Source organism: Lepisosteus oculatus, chromosome 26 (genome assembly GCF_040954835.1).
Source record: "Lepisosteus oculatus isolate fLepOcu1 chromosome 26, fLepOcu1.hap2, whole genome shotgun sequence".
Lineage (NCBI taxonomy): Eukaryota > Metazoa > Chordata > Actinopteri > Semionotiformes > Lepisosteidae > Lepisosteus > Lepisosteus oculatus.
Window position 1 is genome coordinate 916,957 of NC_090721.1, and position 7,072 is coordinate 924,028.

The 7,072-nt window shown below is 50.3% G+C and overlaps 1 protein-coding gene across 1 annotated transcript in view; it reads right to left on the bottom strand.

Annotated features, from left to right (window-relative positions):
• Positions 1 to 575, bottom strand: part of LOC102687796 (SH2B adapter protein 2) — a 31,829-nt gene extending 31,254 nt beyond the window's left edge. Inside the window, exon 1 of the mRNA XM_069184130.1 lies at positions 21 to 575. The gene's annotated coding sequence lies outside the window, so the exon portion shown is untranslated. The remainder of the gene's footprint in view (positions 1 to 20) is intronic.
• Positions 576 to 7,072: the final 6,497 nt, after the last annotated feature.

Below are 7,072 nucleotides of genomic sequence, written 5' to 3' on the forward strand. Positions count from 1 at the left end.
CCCCCATTAAAAGTGCTCACCTGAATTGTTCCGTTCCTCCCGAGACTGGTGACGTAACGGAAACCCGCAGGCTTAGGAAGAAGTGAGGAGGAGTTTGCTCAGGGCGACACTCACGGAGTCAGCGGCAGAGCTTGTGCTTCACCACTGCACCAGTGCGAGGAGCAGTGCTTAGGAATCGGCACTTTTACCAGCAGGTTCTGGGTAGAAATCGTAGGTAGGATTGCTGTTCTACCTTTCACTGGGTAAAATACTTATACAGTATATAACCTTGCCTGCTGGGCACCAGTGCAAAGATACACGTGCTACTATTCATATGTGCGAGGGCTCCTCTGGGTCCTCTGCCGTTTTCACTTACTGCTCCAAACTGCACACAGAGGCACAAACAGACCAAAACAAATACTTCGCACAGTTCTAATGATAAAAGAAGATTCCATCTGGTTGAGAAGCAAAAAGCCCTTTAAACTGATGGAACGTCCTCACTGCATGTCAGGGTGCTATCTTTGTGGGGATGTTTTATTGAAGTTTGGTTGCAGCTTGATAGCAGTACACGCCCATACACGCACACTGACATGCTATCTGTAATGAGTGAGCCTGCTATACAAACCATCCACCCCCGCCAGCTTTCTCACAGATATTTTCCTTTAAATAAGATCCCACAAATTCCACACTGGAGGTTGCAATGGGGGGATGGGTATTGTAGACTGGAGCAGCTGGACAGATGTGAAAGTTTCTTTTGTTTCTCTAGAAACACCATGTTTTTTTTAAAAAAACAATTTAACCTTTAATTAAACTGTCACCATAAGATGGAAAACAGTTTTGGAATAAAGGCAACAGGCACCAAGCTGCTGCAATTCAGAAACATCAGCTCCTCTATATCCAAAACGAGGTTAATTAAAAGTTAATTCTTACTATAAATGAAGATTGCCGAAGCATGCTTTTTTGTCAATGACACCTCTTCTGACATTTAGTGGAACACAAGTTGAACTAAGATGCTCCTGTAATTTACAGTTAAAGAGGGCTGGGCTCCTGAGTGGCTACATATGTAAATGCTGTGACTGTCAGCCTACAGGTGGTGACGTACAATTGCTACAGCGCCACCTGTGGTAGGTTTGGGAATAGTCACCACCTACTCACTCATCTCTCAGTGAAAGAGCGTGACATCATCACGCCCCTCCTCCATTAGACCAAACCTCCTGTAGGGGGCAGCAGAGCTTGTACTGTCCTGAATGACGAAAGACTCAGGGGGTGCAGGTGGTGCTGTGAGCCGAGCGGGCAAAGGGCAAAAAAAACAACTAGCGATTCCAAATGGAACTGGCAGCCGAGCTAATTGGCCATTGTGTATTTATTAAGAAAACAAGGGCAGCCACCTGTAGCCTGGAAATGTAACCAATTAAGGGGCAGGTTACACTTCCAAAAAGAGAATGGTATGATGTAACTGAGGCAGCAGTAACAATATAAGAACATAAGACAGGTTACGAATCAGAAGAGGCCATTCAGCCTGTGTACATGGACTGAATTCCGTTCTCGTCTAGGATTCCAACATTCTAAGAAACAGACTGGCAGGATCTTTACTGATGTGTGTTGGGGTATCTCTGGGCAATGGAGAGCATTGGCTTCCCAAGTGAAGGCTGCACTGAGTTTGTCTATGAGCCAGACCTCGCAGGTCGAGTCCAGTCATGACCAGGATCCCCAGAGCAGTGGGGTGCGCCGGCAGACACCGCTGAGTTAAGGTGGGACTATTCACCAGCTTCCAGACCAACCAGCCTGTGGGACTAGCAGTGACATCACTGAGGGTCTCGTTGCTCACCCTATCAGCACTAACTCTCCTGTCAGGCGCTGTGGAGCCCACACTGGAGCTACTCAGGTGGGTGGACACCAGAAGCCAAGTCTAGATATGTGGTCTATATGTGGTGTGGTGAAAAGGGATGTATTATCGACCGGGCTCATTGAGTAGGGCCACATCTGGCAAAGGTGTTTATCTTGTGCTTGCTGTGCAACAGTAGCTGAGGATTATTTTTTGCTTGGGAGCCTGTAGCGTCACCACATAGGGCCAGACGAGATGTACCTGCTGCCTGTAGGACTGGGGGGCTCACAGTGAGAGGAGAGACAGGTGGGCAGACAGCACTTCTCCCAGAGCACACGAGACAGGGTGTCAACACTCTTCGATGTGCTGGCAGAGAGCAATAGATGATACCAATTTTGCAGGTACTGTATAACAAAGGAAGAATGACTTTCGGAAGCGAGGGGGTCCGTTTGTGCTGTTAAATCAGATCACCCGTGATTTAAGCGTGTAATTTCAGTGGGGGGGGGGTGTGGCATGTTGGTCTGCACTCCTGCCTCTGCCATCCCTTTGTGCTCCTTTGTGTCCCAAATTCTAATTGGCCACCACACAGGGGCAAAGATCAGCACAGGCTCTCCAGGAAGTCAATGCCGGTCGTAAATTCTAATATACAGCATATGTGAGCGGCAATTTCCAGCATTCATGTCATAGGAAAGGAAATCAATGGGCAGCCATGGATCTGGAGAAGAAAAACCAAACGAGCACTTTGCCTATAGATCTGCGCCGCCCTGTGACCAGCGGGTGTGACTGGACAGTGGGAAGAAGTCAACTACCTTCTTGTGGGAGTTTGAAAATCAATACACAGCCCAGCCCTCAGGCCGGATCAATCCCCTGATGCAGGCGGACGGCCCCTGTCCCGATGATGCAGCAGAGCAGCGGGGGAGCATCCTGCCAAGTGCAGGGGTGACAGCTTGAGACACGTCTGCGCAGGAGGGGGGCACTTAAAAGCACGTTTCAATCAGAAAGGGCTGCAGGGCCCGGGGGGGATAGGGGGACCTGCTCCAGATAAAAACGGAGGATCTCGGCACACCTTCCCAGGGAAGAGAACAGCTCCCTGGTCCCACAGAGCAGAGGACTCGCCCAGGAGGAGCCAGCAGCTCTCTGACGGGGATCACCATCACAGCCAGAATTAGTCACGCTCATCTGCGTCCTGGAATATGGGAATAAGGGAAATATGTCCCAGCATGCTGTTCAACCACAAAGACCCGTCTCAGAGGTAAAACTGTACCCAGCAGAAAACTCCACATCTATCCCGCATGTCACTGCCTGTTCGCATGTAACACAACTCTTCCTGCTTCTCTGCGGTCGAGTGCATTCACGTTGCAATCGGGCACAATTTCTTAGCTTGGAAGCCCAGCTGTATTTTCCCGCTGTCCCGTGTGTCGGTGGTCCCTGGCGCGCTGGGAACTTCCACAGGTGACCACAGCTCGTTTCACACGCTGCGCAAGGGGGGGCCGCAGGGGCCGGGGGCCGAGGGCCAGCGCTCCCCGGGAGGAGCTCAGGAGAAGACGGGGAGGGGGAGCTGTGGGAGGCAGGGCGAGTGGCAGGGCCTCATGGGAAGGCCAGGAATCCCAGGCCCACAGACTGCGAGGCACTTCCTGTTTACTCTGTGAGTCAGCCAGGCCAGACGAAAAGCAAATAGCAGCCCTGTCCACTGCCCCCTCCCCCCAAAAAACACATGTAGGAACAACAGTGTCATTCTTCCACCTTTCAGCAGTCAGGCAGCAATTTAGGAAAATAAGCACAGAGCAGTGGTGACACACATGGAACGGTTCTACCGATTCCGATAGCCATCGATCTTCCTGGGCTCGAGCTAGCAGTCTTAATATTTTATGAATGCTTCGTTTCATGAAATGTCAAGAACCCCAAGCTAATTATTTCAGGAAACATTTTAAAAAATCAAAAGAGTAAAAGACACGCTGTCTGAACGTTTGGTGTCAAAAGACGATATTTCGTCCCCCAAGTCAATGACTGCATGTTCCCACTCGAGAGCCCTGAGAAACAGGGTGAAGACGGGCCCATGGAAGACATTCATTCACCTGAACACACTTCATCTGTTATTAACCTCATGGACTTGATTCTTGATACAAATGTCACATTTTTTACACAAAGGGCAGTGGGAGTCTGGAACAAACTAACCACCCGTGCTACTGCAGCAGATACCCGGGCTTCTCTCAGGACACAGGACACCGGGGCTCCTCCAGTCAGGACAGAGGCTGGAGATGGGATCAGATCCATTAGCTACTAACCACCTCACAGGCCAGATGGGACACACAACCTCCTCTGATTGGAGAATGTTTGGATGGAGATACCCTGTGTTGTGCAGCTGGATAGAAGGAGTTAGAATGCGAAGAAATATTTGCTTCGCTGCTTCGAATGGACGACTATGCAGGATCCAGCAAACACCTGCCGTGGCTCAAGTGGCTCTGCTGCAGAAGTCTCGTTTCCATGTCTGTCCCTGTCTGGGGTCCCCCTGCTGGGAAACGCCTTTTTAATGCTGCTTCGCATCCTGAATAGTAAGTGGAAACTCGCCGACCGCTGGTGACGTGGCACGGTGAGGTGTAGGGTAATTAACTGAGGGAAGGTTACAGGGCCTGGAGGCTGATGAGGTGGGCGGAGGAGAGCTCTGATAGCACAGCCGAAGTACTGTACTTGCTTACAGGTCCACAGAGAGGTTCTGGGCTGAGACCACCATCCCCCTGCTGCACAGGGAGGACGCCCTCTTCCTGGGAGCAGGTTGAAGGCAGCGGATTGGCTGGGGCCGGTCACATGGCCATCACAAGGAATCAGGGCAGGACCCACAGCTGGCCGTTATGACAACAACGCGTCGTTCCCATGGCAACGCCAGCTGGACAGGCGATCCAGCAGCTGAAAGTGCATGCTGGGAGGCGGCAGTGGTTTCTCGCTCATCCCCTGGGATGTGGGGGATGTCTCTGGGGTCGGATGTATATACATTCACTGTCACACCATAAACACCACGTATACAGTATTTACACACGCTATACATACAGATAGCATGTGATGTCTGTCTGTAGCAACAAGAAATGAAAAACGCTTCTCAGTATTTAGTTAATAAAGTTAAATAGAAACTTGTGTGCACAAGAATCTCTCTTTCCGACAAGTGCTCACACAGAAGGAAAAACACAGCATGAGCCCCCTCTAATGGCAGCAATAATGACACGCAGGGCAGGACCATGGTGGTTGTGTACCTGCCACCAGTGTTCCCAGTGCTCTCAGGGCCCCAGCGTCTGAGAGAAAGACATGAGGATGCCAGACAGGCAGCCCCTCGGAACTCCCGATCCCGCGTAAGACATCGACAAACCCCCGAATGTCCGACGCCCAAGGCTGAAGCTGCCGTACCAGGGTCCCAAAGTGCTACTGTCTCCCTCCCTCCACACACATGGAGAAATACATTTGAGAAACAAAAATATTTTTATCTGATCATAAAAGAATAGCAAGACAATTAGTTTTTTTTAAACCTTCAGTCTGCACAGCGACGGGGTGTCCCTCATACTGTAACACACAGAGCCCTGCCCTAGTAAAAGAAACAGCTGTGACTACACGCGACAGCAGACACTGCCCTGTGCGCATGGCCTGATGCAGACAGTCACACGGAGGACTGATATTTCCATCACGACTAGGGAAATACTCTGGGACAAACACATTGCACAGCTTGCACAAGACGAGACGAATGTGTCTGGGGTCTTTCAGCTTCGTCTCTTTAATAGACTCAACCGGGGATCTTTAACAACTCCAAGAGACACCAATATTTACGTGTCAGGCTTAGGGACTTTGCAACAAGCCAGTAGAAGCGAGTTTAGTGAAGAACTACTTAACCCAGACTGACTTCTGCAGGCTCTGCTATCGATCAGGGCCGTGTCTCAATTGCCCTGTGGGTATTAACCTGTAATCTGCCCTGAGCAAGAGGTTGTCATGCGGATCTGTGAGTGTGAGAGGAGCTCGGGGAAGAGAACTCCTTTCTCCTCCAGTCTCCACAGGGACCTGAACCGCCAGTGAGCGTATTTGACGCGATGCTCACACGTACTGCATGTTCTTTTCCCTCAGGGTCATCTGAGGGAAAAGTACTCAGCATTACAAAGGACAAAAAACCTCAATATACTTCTATTACAAACAGCAGACTGAGGTACTGGAGTTTGACAATCGATTAGAATTGTGATGCTGGAATACAGTGAAATATCAGTGTGGTGGAACAATGTTTTCTCTCAGAAGTAAATGAGGAAGACCAGAAGCCACAGCTAACTGTGTCCTGTGTCTTCATTTCTCCTAATTTAACAGTAACACTACTGTACCTTTACTTGCGTCTCTGCCTCAGAGTTGAGGGTTATGGATTACAGCCAAACTGTTCCATGGTTTGCTCTCGAAACAAATGATGACACTGGAATATATAGTGCTTTTCTGTGGGTTATGTCTTTACAAAACAGCTTACTAGTTTTGCTCTGTTGGTGTGTATTTTCTATTCCTAGACTGTCGTTCAGCAGGAGAAAGGTGGAAAGTCTGGACATCCTGCTTCTCTGACTCAGGCACTGTGAAGGACAAGGACACTGGTTCAGAGGAACAGCCCTGACTCTTCTCTGTGCTGAACACTGCTGTTAAACAGATTTTGTGTGTCAGTTACTGCTGAGCTGTGATCGCCGAGGCGGGAAGCTGGTGGAACAAACCGAATGGGTGCGACCGCAGGGCGAGAGCTCTGCCCGGGCTCAGCCTGGGTCGGACACGTCGTGACGAGCTCGTCTCCTAACCCAGGGCAGGCGGGGCCCATGGGGGGCCCTCGGTCTCCTGACGCCTCCTCTCATTGCAGCGCAAGCAGACAGCCTTCAGGAGCACTTCTCACCAGCCCCTCAATGCCTCTCCTCCAGGTGGTGGCATTTGGCACCCTGTTATCTCCTGGCCCAGCTGAGCTCCTTTCCTGTCTGCAGTCCAGGGCCACAGGGCTGGACAGGAAGCAGAATTATCATATTCCCAGCACAGCCCCAGCGACAGTAATATCGGAACATTTTGTGTAAACACATCAAAGGGGGATCAGCACTCTGACAGTATAAATGAGATAAAACACCTGGTCAGGAAAGCTGCTGTTTTTCACCGTACTGGAAAGATCAGCCTGACAATCACAGAGCAGCAACAATACAGCAAACGCAGCAGTCGCTTATTTGGCTGCTATCGCTTTTCCCGTATCTTTCAGCCTTCTCTTTGATAAGCGTCTACGTCAGACCC